Consider the following 14,692-nt stretch of genomic DNA (forward strand, 5'->3'; position numbering starts at 1 on the left):
CACTCCAAGCTTTATAGTTGTGCCACAATGTCATGTTCCCTCATTACACAAACAGTGGAGGGAGCACTGATAATTTTTTTCCCCCAACAGTAAAAACATCAGTTTTCTTTGAAGAGAAAATGTCTTCTTTCTGTTTTAAATATCACCAGGCACCTAAATACATTTTCCACAGTGAGTCTGCAATCAAAACAACTTGTCAGTTCACCAGGTTCAAATAATACCATCTTTGACAAATCAGATTTAACAGCAACATAGGCTTTAACAAGCTCATTTTCTTTTCTACTCAATGACAACATTTTAAGCACTCTATTTAATACAAAGACGTCTTACAAGTAGTTTGTGGTACTGACTTCCCCTTCCGAACTATATTTAAGGTAGCTTGACATATGCTGTGCTTAAAAAAATAATATAGTAACTAAACAGTGAATAATGTTTAGGGGGAAAAGAATCCAACAGGAAAAGAAAAGAACGAATATGAAACCAAGGGAAAGTAGGTATTAAAAAGAAGTAGCTTATAAGTAACTAGAACAGAGTAAACAGAGCTGGGATCCCATCAACAGCTCTGAAGGGTCCCCAGGCCAGCCCCCAACTCACGCAGAACCGAAGAGGATGCAGGGGAGAGACGGGGAGCTGTGACCCATGGCCCAGCACTGCCACACAGCCCCAGCACTGCCATGGACAGGCAGGACACCGGGGGAACAGGCACACCGGGCTCCCTGCTGAAAACAGGACGGCGAGGCTCCTGACGCTCACACGGCATCAGCAAAAGGCAAATGAATGGAGCTGGAAGAGCAAAACCCGGGGAGCAGGCTCGCTCCACCCTGCCGGCCGTGCTGGTTGTGCCGGTGTCACGCAGGGCTGTCCCACGGGGTGAACAGCAGCACGTTGCCACATCTTGCTGGCAGCTGGCACTCGAGATCCCTGCCCAAACTGGAGAGCCAGCAAAGGGACTGGACAAACGCTACCCATCCCCAGAAGGCACAGACAAGGTGGTCACAGTTTGAGCAGTCTAATCCACTCCCAGGATGTGCGTTAATTCCTCATGCACAGATGGAGAAGCAGGAAAAGGCAGGAAAGGAGCAGTGAGGACTGGATTAAAACCCTGCTGGCTTAATGCTTCTTCAGCATGGCCCATGCCAACCTCTGCCCAAAGGCCCTGCAGCCCAGGAAGTCTGTCAGACACAGGCAGTGTCCCCAGGATCTGTCCTCTTCAGTGCCCACATCAACCCTTTCCAATGCAGGCAAGTTGTCGTCTCCTTACCCTCACACACACACACACACACCCTGGCCTGGCTGCACCAGCATCCATTCATACTGTCGCCAACAGCCTGGACTTCATCCAATTCCTAGAGAGAACGTCAGGCAGAGCCAATTTTCAGTGCTGCTCAGGGACACAAACCCCTGCCTGTGGGTGATATATTTGCAGGGTCAAGGTGACCAACTGCTAAGCACAAATGAACTATTCCACTTTCAGTGGGGACAGAGAAAAACCACCCTCAGGACTCCCCCCACCCTCAACCACAATGTCCGATAGAGAACAAGCTCCTTCTGTCCTGAGAGCTGGTCCCTCGTTGCTCCTGTTATCCCACTGCTGCCCCAGACATCCCAGGGGTCAGCTCCACCCTGGAGCAGTTTTCTCCTTCCATCCTCAGCCACTACATTATTTATCACTATTTGTCACCCAGATGCCAGAGCACAATGGATTATATATTTAGACTCTACAGAGCAAAAACTGATAGCGCTGGAGTCGAGCACGCTGCTGAGCAGGAGTATCTCCGCAGCCTTGCTCACATCTGTCACCCGTTGCATCGTCCCAGCTATTCGTGCCCTGCATTCCTCTCCAGCCTCAGCCCTGGGCTGCAGCCCTTCTCCCCCCACCTCTCACCGCTCTCTTCAACTCACACTTCTCATCCAAACAAGACTGCAGGTTCAACATCAGAAGTCACCAACCAAGCAGCCTCTGGGGGAGCTGTGAGCGGTGCCACGTTTCTCCTCTGCCGTTGGAACAGGGAGGCGGCCATGAGATGAAACAACTGTCCTGTGGATGTGCTGGGAGGGAAAACTGTCCCATGGATGTGCTGGGAAAAGCCCCCAGCTAATAGGTTCTGAGCCCAGGAATCTCAAAAGAACAGACCCAGAAGGAGCACACACTCTCTCGGTTCTCTAAAAGCCTTTCCTTTTGGCAGGAGCCACCACAGCCCAGGGAAAACATCTGCCCAAGGCTGATTTCAGAGGGACTGCTTTTAGTTTACCATCCATCAGGGCAGTCTGGTTTCAGACTTTTCTGTGTTTCAAGCCCTGCTGGGGGCTGTGCACAATAGAGCAGAGAACAGTGGCCAGGAAAAACCCCTTCTAGAGAGAGGCAGCCTGAGCTTTGCCCCGGCAGCCTGAGCCTTGCCCCTTGCTGCTCTGCAGGAAGAATCACCCCGCAGACCAGGCGCTCGCCGTCCCCAGGGCCGACCGCCATGCTGCGGCCAAGCTGCGGGCTCAGCGCCTGGCCCGCAGGCCCAGCACTCCCCAGCACTCATCTGCCTTGAATTTTCCAACAAAGAGACCTGCGGGAGAGAGGAAGGAGGGAAGGAGAGGGAGGGAGGGTTAAAGGGGAGGCAGGCCGAGTGGGCGGATGATTCAACCGCCATCCCCAGCGACACGGGGCCAAGCTGGGGGGAGGAGACGCGGAGGCTCTGGCTGCCAGCAGCCCGGCTGGGGTGTGCAGAGGGGGCTGCCAGGGCTGACACAAGCAGCACATCTGCTCCCATGCAGCTGGGGGAGGGGAAGGGGCAGCCCCAGCAGCAGGGAGGGAAGCGGAGGAAATTCGTCTCCAGCCCCTGCTCCATCCCTACCATCCCGCCGGCTTCTCCGACAGAACCGGCAGACCTTTTCCCCACGGCTTTGGAAGATGCCACGCTCCCAGCTTCTCCTGCTCCCTGCTAGTGGGAGCAGCCTGGAAGAAGGATGCAGAGGTGGGCGAGGGACAGGCAGACAGACACTGCCTTCTCCAGGGAGCCCCAGCCCTGCTCAGGAAATTAGAGGGTATTTTATATCACGGAGTCATGTCCTAGGAATGAAGGGAAGGTGGGGAAAAAAAGAGAGTGTGCGCACAGGAGAGAGAGGAGGCCATAAAACCCAAGTCTTGGAGACGGCTGCGGCGTGTCAGAGACCCCGGGCTGCGCAGCCGTCACCAGTGCAGCTGCTGCGCTCGCCGCTTCCCCTCGGTGGCCTCCAGCCCGGGCCAGGCTGCGGATACAATGGAGTTTCTGGCTTCAGCCAGCTCTGGTCTCTCCTGAGCGGGACCCACTAACCACAGTGAGGTCCTAGAGAAGAACTTGGATGGAGTAACAGGAGCCCAGGGAAAGAAGAAATCCAGGACAACTGATGTGAAGCTCAGACGTGGCTGCAGGCTGGAGCTCAGCAGTGATCGCTGCTTGTCTCTGCCGGTCCATCCCCCAGCTTGTCCATCTAAGGGCTCACAATGGGGAGGATACTCGAGCAGCAATCATGGGAAGCAGCGGTGATCAGAAAAACTGCATCTGGAGTTGGGGGTGGTGTCACTACCAAGAAGGTAGGTGACAGAAGGGGACCCCTCGAGCAGGTGAGACAGCTCGACAGCCAGGATGAGAAGGAGTCTATCACTAGGGGAGGTGTGGAGACTGAGAAGAGAACCAAGCAGCGACAACTTCACATTAAAAGATGTAAAGCTAATACAGCAGATTAAAAAAACCCACAAATTTTCCTTCATTTAGTTGAACTATTGAGAGGAAAGAGCTTCACAGAACTGGAACATTTCTTCCAACATTGCAAAGCCCAGAAATTAAATGTTAAACTTAATCTTCTACTACAACCCCCCAAAAGTGCACAGATCAGGTCGATCACTCCTCTGCCCTTAACAGCCCCCATCTCCTACAGCCTGCAGAAGCATGAAAAACAGGTAAAAACAAAACCAAACAAACCAAACAAATACTATCATGAGACATTTCTACCCAACAGCACAAGCTTCAGGGATTTACACACCAGAAATGTGATCTCATTTTCTAGACTTGTAGTACACACCTCTTAGCGCAGGGATGTCTTGTCTCCAAATGATTGTATAGATTAATAATGCTGCATGGCAAAATGAAGCACCTTCATGTGTTACTATCCAAATGTGAGCACCCTCCCAGTTCTAGAGCAAAATCCTCCTCTCTTCTGCAAGATCAGATACTGGAGCCACAGGGGCGAGCTCTGCAGCCATTTCACCAGAGGAGAAAATTGGACAGGGCAATTCTCTGACACAGTTGGGATTTTGGATAGGAAATACTCACCTGTTAGACTAAGCCCAGACACAACACATGTGCTTCCCATGGGGATACAATCCCCAAAGGGCTACAGGCCCAATCAAAGAGTACGCTCACCAGCAAACACGTGTATCGGCGAGACTTTGGGTTTCATAGGCAAAGAGCGCATACCAAACTGAATTAGAGGATTTGAGTTGAATGTCTCTGTAAGCCAGTGGCTTCTTCAGGTCTTCCTCACTGTATTTTCACCCCCTATGTGAGGAGGAGGAGTACACAGGGTACAAACTGCAGAGTGCACTGGATTGAGTAGGGTTCTTGGAGTGCAGAGACTGTCACTCTCCCTTTTAATTTCCCTCCCAAGGCCCCAGACAAGGGTATTCTCCACTGCTCCCCTGTGCTGTGCTCAGTCCCACAGGCATCATCAGGTGGGACATGACAGGACAGATTTCCCATCCACCTAGCCCAAAGACTGGAAAAGGAACACCATTTAGGAACGAGCCATCCGACCTCACAAGCCTGTCCAGGAGCTGCATTTATCAAAGCAAAGCTACAGACTTTGATTTGAAAGCAAGCCCAAGAGCCCTGACTGTCCCTCCCGCCTTGATCTGCAGAGTGACCATCTGGCTGCAGCGCCGCTCTGCAAACCAGCCCGACAGGCCCCTTGGAGGAAGCGCCTCCACAATGATTAATCTCGCCCTGCCCAAGCGATGCCTCCAACCCCTAGAAGGACATTTAGAGACATCAAAGGAAGCATTCTTCAGGCCCCCAAAGGTTCAGTGACACTTCCAGTCTCTTTGAATTGGAAATCAGGACAAACGGGAACTCCCAGCAGAAGCCCAGCCAGGCTCTTTGCCCTGGTAGCTCAGTTTCAGCTCCTCAACAACTCTAAGAGCTTGTATGGCCCAACACAAGGGTACAAGTGTAAGGACTCACAGTGAGAAAGCAAGATTTGAGGCTAAACATCTGCAGAAATGACCTTTGGGGAACTGAGACATCCACAGACGTAGCAGTGATCAAAAGCTGGCTTTGTGTTCAAGGTGGGATAGGAAACAGGCCCAAAGAGGCCTCAGCCGAAAGCAGACACATGTATGAGACAGGGTAAAATCCTGACACAGTTGCTACGGTTCATATATCTGTGGAGAGACGGCAAGTAAACTGGAGCAGGCTTGGTCTGCTGTGACACTTGGCTCCGTCTGGGTACTGATGGTGGGAAGAGCCCACAATGCAGACCTGCAACACAGCAGCTCCAGCCAACCAAGAGAAAGGGACTGTGCCAGGAGGTCAAAAAAGGGCTCCCCCAGCTACTGCAGGCAGCAAAAACAAAGGGAAAAACACCACCTTGTCAAGGACCTCGTGGAAGAGGTTTCTGACCCCCACAGGGAGCTCCATGCGGTTCTCCACAGAAGTCACCCACCCCTCTCCAGGTTGGCTAGAATAGCAACGGGCTCCCTTGCAATGCCCAGGGACTTCACGTTGGTTAAGACAACAGTGAGGAGCTGTAAAGGGCTCCAAGGGCTGCTGGGGGACGTTGTAATGTTGGCATACAGACAACAGGCAAGGGAGAGGAGCATGATGTCTGTGAAGTGTCTGCATGCACACTGAGGAAGGTAGGACCTTCCTTTTCTGGCCCTCAGCTGAGGGACGCCAAGTCAGTCCTGCTTTTTCTTAACAGCAGGCGAGGCTCCTGCCAAAAAAGCGCTGCTGCTGTGGAATGTGCTGGGCCAGCAGTACAGCTCATTCCTGGAAAAGCATCAACTCAGCGGGAGAGCGAGAGAGGAGAAGAGGGGGGGAAACGGGAAGAGGGGGAGGGTGGGAAACAAAGTCTGAAAGCTTGGACTTCCACACCTGGGTAAGCAGGGAGCTGCCACCGAGCACTCTGCTCGCCAGCACCCCCTTGTCCCGGGCTGCTAGCACAGCAGCCCTGTCCTCTGCTCTGGGGGCACCTTTCTGCTGGCCAGCCACCCCCAGAGCAGCTCTGGGAAGGCACCGACCAAGGCAGATGTCTGTGGGGAGGAGGAGTGAGGTTTGCTTCCTACAGCCTGTTAACAATTAATTTGTATTTAATGACATATCATCAGGAGATGACAAAACAGCCTCCACAAGTGTCTTGCCCTCAAGACACTGACCAGCTCACGTTACTCTCTCCTGGCACAAACAACTTTGCAAGAGTCTCCCAAGGAAACCAGCCCAATGTCCTACTCGGTGGGAAGGGGCCTTGAGGGATAACAGGTTCTAGACGAGTGCACCTACTCTTCCATCCAGCTGCGCTACCATCAGGAACTTCTCGGCTAACTGGGTCTATAAGACATCCAGAGAACCCCTATAAAACCAACAGGGAGTTAATAAAGCTCAAAACTGAGTTCCACCACAAAACATTTGCCAAAGACAATGAGAAGGACTCACGCAAAAAGCCTTTCAGAGTCACAACAGCTGCATGGCAGCAAAGAAAGAACTTTGTCCCCGATCCCAGGCTATTGCAGCACTCTCAAAAAAAGGCAAACAGTGATACTACATCCCTCTGGTCCCAAAATGCAGGAGGCAGCAGACACAGGAGAGGTCTGAATACTCATAAAAACCACTTCTGACCAACTCTAGGACAGGGACATGCGTTCTTTTTCCTTTCTCGCCTTTGGGCCCTGGACAATTTTTGGTTCAACCTGTAACATTCACTCTCAGGAAATTGTCAGCAAGCCAGGAATAATGTGGAGAAAAACAATGGTTTAAACAATCAGCTCCTATATACGTCTACTAGTAGACAGAACCCATCAAAGGTAGAAGAGGGCAAGCTGTTTCACCTGGTCTCTTGCTTCTGAGAGTATCAGTGAGGGGACAGTACAAGAAATTCCCTGTACAGAGAGACAGCAAATAGAGCACATTTTAGTAGCCTTTTATATACTTCATTTATTTCAGCTACCACCAGTCATCTTCACCAAATTCTCTTAAAGATGCAGGGCTGAGCCCTTGAACAACACGAGCAATTTCCTACCAAGCATCCTCTACCAGGCCAGCCAAGCTCACCCTCCAGCCAGCACCCAGCAAACAAGCAAATACTGTTCAACCGCTGGAGGAAAGAGACAAGAAAGATGGTCCAGTCCTAACCAAGCTGAGCGTGTGCTGGCACACAATTCACTCAGTTAGAGGTCCAGAAAGCGGATGAGAGCCATAAAGCAGGAGCCAATCGATTGCTATAAATTGAAAGGAATCTGATTAGCCAAGAAGCAGGAAAAATGTGAGCTGTCTCCACCCTGCTGCTGGTTTACTCCCAGCAATGAAAATACTCCTTTTTCCTCCCTTCATAAAAGCTCTAGTCCACGAGACTCCTTCCAACACCTGATGGATGTTCCACTGGACAAAGCAATCTCCAGGCAGTCAGGAGACCACCACCTGCCCAGGACATCTCCAAAAGAGTGACAGAGATTTACTGAAATGGGGCACAGGCCATGGTCTCGATCTGGAAGGCAGGTGCGTCCTGGAAGCAGCCAGGCTCTTCTGCTTCAGCAGCCCGGCTATAAGTGATGACCAGCATTAGTCCGCAGTCTGCATGAGGTGACGTACAGAACTCAGTCCACATCCTGCTCTACACTAGGGATCAGCTGCCTTTTCAACAAGAGGGTAAGTTTCCCCACAATTCAGAAGATGAGGGTGCTTTGGATCACCGTGGCAACATACCCCACCTCTGCAGGACCAAGTCCAACTCAGAGCTGCCGCTTTCCTTTGACACTGTGAACTCCCAGGCCTGACCCTGTCACGTACCATTCAAAACCTTCCCACCTGCCATCTCTGACAGCTGCACCAAAGGCTGGAGAACGGTCAGTGACCTCCAGAAGTCACCATCACACAAAATGTGAAATTTCCTCTCGTGGAGGGTCTTAAAGCCACGATTACCAATTCTCAGGTCCTTCAGGGATGGAGAAGTGCAGTGGAAGGCAGCACAACCTGTCTGCAGTCCATACGCATCCCATGAGCTCAGTAACTGTGTTGAACTGGTCACTCTACACTAACTATTCCCAATGCCAGCCCAGAAAGATTCATCACACATTATTACTGCAATAGGGCCATTTCCCATGTCTGTGGGTCTGCTGGTAAGTCAGGGTACAACTGGACCCTAATTTTGAGCTTCCCAGTTGTCTGTGATGCTGGTATCAAAACCCCATGAAATCTCCTTTAGTCACACATAAAGTCATCATGAACACTTAGTGCAAGCATCATGTGTTGACCAACCAGGACTCCACCTGGTCCCTACAGATAACATGGCCAGACACAGTCCCCACCTCAAGTGCACAGACCTTCCTATGCAGGAGACCACGTGTGCCATGCAACTTCCCACCAGAGCACAGATACCAACCTCGCCAAAAGTAACGCTGTATGAAGGCACTAAAAGGTTGTTAAAGTGTCCCACATAGGCAATATTGGCAGAAGACTGCTGCAGCAGGCTCTCGTGTTTCTGCATGGGGGATCCAGAAGCACAGACACGTGCTGTGCAACTCTCACCCAGCTCAGACACACCAGACTCAATGTACACACCCTGTATAGATGACACATACCTCTGCATTAAGTCGGAGCTACCCAAGACAGAGCGTACCCTAAGCTGAAGCAGATGTTGTCACCCTGGAACTCCTCTGCCTCTTCCAAGATGCCTGGGCAGGGAATAATCTTAAGACTTTTCCCAAACTAACTCACTTTTGGCCATACCTGAAAAAAGACATTTTCACTCTGGAAGAAAAATCCACCTCACAGGAGTCCCTTCAGGGCCTAAAGGTGCATTTACCAGCTGCAGGTCTAGGACAACTGAGAGGTCTGCAATGAAGGACTCAGCTGTGCAGCTAGAGCCATGAAAATCCACCTTCCTCAGAGCTACAAAAGCAAGTAAGAAAAAATTCAAATTAACACAGTGTAATGGCAAAACCTCCTGCATTAAGCCCCTAAATGGGCTTCCAGTATAGCAGAGCCTCAGCTGGGCCCACAGGCAAGTCTCTGTGAATGGCACTAAAATACTGGTTTAGCCAGGCAGGGCTGAATGAACTGGGACGGGTCGTTAGCCGTATGCAAACAGAAGTACGGAGTTTGCATACCCATCACAGCTTCTGCAAAAAGTTTCAATTTGAGAAGCTGCTGCTCCCGGGGGCCAACCCAGCCCTCAGCACAGCAGCAGCCTCGTCCCTGCCCTGCTGAGCCGGGTTTGTCACCGCACTTGTGACACTGCCCCAGCTGTCAACAGCCGCAGCATGGCATGGCACAGCACAGCGTGCAGGGGACAACCTGTTTGCTCGCAGGTGGTGAGACACAAAAGGATCATGAATCTCAAGAAGGTCAGAGCAATGCTGAGGGAAAATGTCACAGCCCAGTGAGTGGGCAGGCTAATGTGCTAGCTCCAGCTTTCCCGCTATGATAACCCATGCAGAGCCAGAGCTCCCGAAACACAGACCCTTCTGGTAGACCCTCAGAACCAGCCTGTACACAGCAGGAGCTGCCAGCCATCAGGAAACAAGGAAAAGCTCATAGTCTCCGTTATCCAGATCTTAAATTCTTTGGGTATCAGAGAGACAGCTGCCAGCTATCAGAGAGGCCACGTAGCAAATAAATTCCTCTCTGAACCCTAGGGGCAGGTCAAAAACCAGTAGAGGAAAGATCTTCCCACACAGGAGCTGGTGCCAGCTCTCCCAGAAACAGATCTCTGCTCCAAGTCAAGCGAAGCAGCCTCTCCCCCCCCCCTTCAGCTCTTGTCTTCAGCCAGGGCCAGGACGGATTCCCACGGCAGGGATTCAGCCACCACTCACTGCATCTTCTTTTCTTCCAGTTCTCACAAGGCAGCAAATTATAGCCAAGACACACTGAAAGATACTCCAGTGAGGGGATCACTAACACAGAGGACCTAGTGGAGCAGGGTACCCGAATGCTGATTCTGCTGCCTTTGGTAGCTGGCTGTGACTGGAAAAATAACGCCTCTGGCACATCTTCTTTACTAAATAACTGATACAACAACCACAACAGCCCCAACCCTCCACCACGATGCAGGATTACACAGCACAGGAAGGTCAGCACCGGGCACCTCTGCCTGCCAAAGCCTCCAAGGAATCCCAGCCCATTTCTGGATGGGCTCAACATTTGTGCTACAGCAGTAACAACAAGCGAGTGGAAAGAGAAACACAACAGAGCTTCAGAGAAGGAGCTCAGGGAGATACTAATACTTTGGCACTTCAAGCTGCCTAATGCAATACTTGGAGACAGTGATATTCACAGCCCAAGAGCTCACATGTTCTCCTAAGGCCATCACGGCATTACATAGATAAGCACACACACAAAGCAAAGTCACAGAGATTAGACTAATTCCCAGATTTGCACCTTATTTCAACGCCTTCCAAAAAACCTTCACAAAAGGATTTGGTCAAAAATTTCCAATGGCAGCCACTGGCAGGATTAAGCTTTACTTAACTTGCCAGCTGCTGCCTAACAAGCCAGCATCCCCGGGACAAACAGCAACACGGACACGTGGTGTCACATCCCCCTTCTGGAAAACCACCATCCATCCAGCACAGGTCAGAAGGGCAGGCTCCAAATAACAAACAAGGGATGGAGAGAGGAGGAAATCAATAGGAAACACTAAAAACACACAGCCCTGGCTGCTGCCTCATCAGATGTGCAGCATGATGCAAAGCTGGTGTGACAACATGAAGGCAATTTCCTGCGGGCGCAGTCTCTGCTATGTTCTGCAAGCCCAGCTCTCCTCCATGGGCTTTTACACAGATCAAATATCCTAAACCACAACATTGTTATATCTATTTGGATGCAGTCAAGGGTGGAGGAGTAGCACTTCATTACAGCAGATACCCTGAGCTCAGAACAGTTCAGCAACTGCTGTGCAGGCATGCAAGATCCTTCCCACCACTTGAAGCACCACGAGCTCAAAAAGGACTTGAGGAATTTTAGCTATGCTCCCTATACCTTTACATATACAGCCTTCCAGTCTAAATGGAGAGCTTGATGCTCATCCCGAGAGAGGACTGAGGCCAAACACATCTGTGCAGCAGAAACGCTGTGGGAGAAACCAGATTTTCTTTGCTTATACTCACAGTGCCCTTCTTCCCTGAGCATCCCCAAATGCACGGTGCTGGGTAACTACCCCACCTTCCAGCGTTCAGGCCATAACGCTGCAGACCCAGACGTCTCTGTCTGCTGGGAGACCAGGTGGGGAAATCACAGGTGACAGACTCTGGGATCACGCTAAGAGAAGAGGGACTGACTTGAAGGCTCAGAGAACAGGGGCCTTGGGCTCATGGGCCCATCTGCCTTCATCCATACAAGCCAGCACCTTCCTCCTCAGAGTGCAACACCAACCGCTGCTGCCCCAGGTGCGTAAGAAAGATCGTCACTTCTGACACTGCCACCTAGGAGATCCAGCACCCACTCTGTGGGCCCAGGCCCTGGGAACAGCCAAGTTCTAGGTGAAACACTCAAAAGTCAGGAGACTGAGCAGTGGGTCCAACACCATCATCCCATAACAATGAACTATGCTCAGGTCACAACCCAGATTATGGCGGTTTATGAGCCATTTTTAACGGTGTTTGGCCTCGACCTCAGGGACTGAACCACGTTGGGATGCAGCTGCCCCACAGTCAGGGTGCACAGATTTACTCCATGGCAATTCCTGAGATGTCAAGGTAGGGTTTTGCTCTGTGCAGGAATTGATTTCAAAACACAGAACTGCTTCAAAACAGCTGTGTTCTCATGGATGGGCAAAGGTTTCTTGACTTTATTTTTTTTTTCCAGAGATGACAAGAGAGGCTTAAAATTAAGAAACGTTCCCATCAAAAACATAATTGAGAACAATACCTCTCCAAGAAAAATGCTGGCTTCAACATAACACCATATTTCGGGAGAAAACACATTCAGTCAAAAGAAAAAATTCTGACCAGCTCTAGCTGCAAACAAGTTCAATAGCTGTTGTAAAGCTCCATTGTTTGCGTAGTACAGACAAGGCCTTAGGGAAATTGGTCTGCAGCCTGACTTGGCTAACTTGGCTCTCCGAATGCCACCCCTGGGCACAGAAACCAGGCTGTGACTGCCATCCCATGTGGTCTTCAGAGCACAGCTTCAACCACAACAGACAAAGCCGGACACCTACGGAGTCAGTAATAGCTGGGTCTGCACAGCAGGACACACGCTGCTGGGCACAGACAATACAACCCAGGGAAGGAGTGAACACCGCCAGCTCACCCTCTCCATCTGCACCCCAGTCCTGGCACTGCTGTGGCTCCCCCGCCACCCTCACGACCTTGGAAACAGCCTCCAGCAGCAGCTCGTGTCGATGGGCCACCCCCCGGCACGGGCAGCATCACAGGAACTTCCCACCACAAACGCAGACGGCAGTTAGCAGCTCTCTGCCAAATCCTCAGCGGCTCAGGCTGCAGCAAACGACACACAAAATATCCCAAAAATAACCTCCGGTGGACCCTACCCAACCATGGCAGCACATCTCATGTGAGCAGGCAAGGAACCGTGTGCCCTGCGGAGTGGAGAGCACAGAGGCCGGGATGCTGCAGCCTCGCATGTGGCAAAGTGCTGCCCTCCGCACAGGAAGGACAGGGTCTGGCCACAAGATGAAGAAGAGTGACGGTCACCTCACAGCCAGGACAATGCTGTCACTTGGGCAGAAGCAACACAAAGGACCCGAGCATGCAAGGGAGTCACAGGCAGGTTTGGAGGCCTTTTTGCTCATAGACCTCTTGCCAGCCTCTCCCAGCATGAATTCCACACTGACATGGAAGCACTCTCCACCAGGGGCATGAGATAGGCAAAAGACTTCTGCAGACAGTTTCCAATTCAAAATTATATTAAAAAAAAAAGTTACAAAAATCAAAATAAAACAACACCCCAAGTCACGCTACAAAGAGCTGGCAGGAAAGGCAGGGGCGCCATGCCAGCGGCTCACCACTGCTGAGGGACTGACACTGCTTATTAAATTTAGGATCCCTTCCCTGGCTCCAAACACTTCCAGCCAGAAGGACAGTCACTGCTGGCATCAATTTCAAAAAGACCCTGCAATAAAAATAAATCACTCAGCCTTTCAGTGAGCGTCAACGCATTTCCCCATGCACATGTGCAGGAGATGAGGTCGCCAAATACCAACAGCATCTGACCCCTGCACTGGGAATTCCAGCAGCGCCCGCTTTGTTCTGCCTCCAGAATGTCGCCCTAATCACTGCCTCGTACCCGGCTTTGGAGAGCAGGTGATAATTAAGCAGGTCTGGATTAGATATCGGGCTAGTGATTAGTTGGATACCAATTTTCACTTGACAGCTGAGACCTAGGAATCACTCAGCACAGCTCTGAAGTTAAAATTGGAATCTGCAAGAGGGAGAAACTGGCAGTGGTGGGAGGAGCAGCACCATCCTACCGCTGTACCTTGAACCGCTGGTGTCCTCCCGGCAATGCAGAACAAGGAGGCGAGATGAGGAGGGAGGGATGGTCCCCTTTTGAGATAAGCGGGCCTTTCTGCTCTCCAGACAAGAGGAAAGGTGACAGAGTGAAGTAGAGACAAGCAAAACGTGTTTTCTCCATACACAGAAGGAATTCAAACTTCAGGCACTCCAGAACTGATGGAAAGACAAGACGGATCTTCAGGCCAGGTGCTAAAGACTTACCTGGATGCACAAATTGCACTCATTTAACTGAAACTGCTTTGAAAGGTTTAATTTAAACTTTAGCATGCCCCTGTGGGAACACCTTTCGACTGATATAAAAAGCGCAGCATCCACTACAAGCAAAAAATTAGTGAAAAGAAACGACATTTCAACTGATATAAGAATATCCTCAGAGTTGTAACAGCCACCTGGTCAGAGAAGAAGGTCAAACCTGTAGTTCAGCTGGAGCAAACATGCACCCAACATGGCTGGTGAGAAGATGCATGCTGCCCAGAGACAGGTACCTTTCTCATGATGGACTTGGACAGGAGGTAACACTTTACACATCACTGAAGCCCACGTCCCAGCAAACTACAAACTATCACAAACCATCAGCACGGTTGTTCCCTTCCCACCTGCACAGGTCCCCAGGAGAATTCCCAGTACAGTTCTTGCAGCACCTCTATGGAACTGGAGGCTCTGTCATACTAAGATCCACACGAATGTTTGGCCAAGCAGCTCACAGTGTCAAGTGGACAAGACACGGCACAGAAGCACTGTTGGAATTTCCATTTTGCAGATTAGGAACAAAAAAGACAGAAAATAGAAAGCCTGTTCAAAACCCCATGAAAAACCTGCAGATGGCTTGATGGAGAACATGGATTTCACCAGCGGTCATAGAACTGCACTGATCAAAGGCTCTTTCCTGCTGACCAGCGCACAGATCTTACCTGTGAAATGTTGAATAAAAAGACTCAAGCTGTAGGAAAAAACCTCTCCTTTTTCTAATGAGGGCAA

The 14,692-nt window shown here is 50.8% G+C and overlaps 1 protein-coding gene across 3 annotated transcripts in view; it reads right to left on the reverse strand.

The window, feature by feature from the left end:
* The window catches only part of DVL3 (dishevelled segment polarity protein 3), a 32,362-nt gene that overhangs the window by 13,376 nt on the left and 4,294 nt on the right, over nucleotides 1–14,692 (reverse strand). The window lies entirely within an intron of this gene.

This window comes from Patagioenas fasciata, chromosome 9 (genome assembly GCF_037038585.1).
Source record: "Patagioenas fasciata isolate bPatFas1 chromosome 9, bPatFas1.hap1, whole genome shotgun sequence".
In the NCBI taxonomy this organism is placed as follows: Eukaryota; Metazoa; Chordata; class Aves; order Columbiformes; family Columbidae; genus Patagioenas; species Patagioenas fasciata.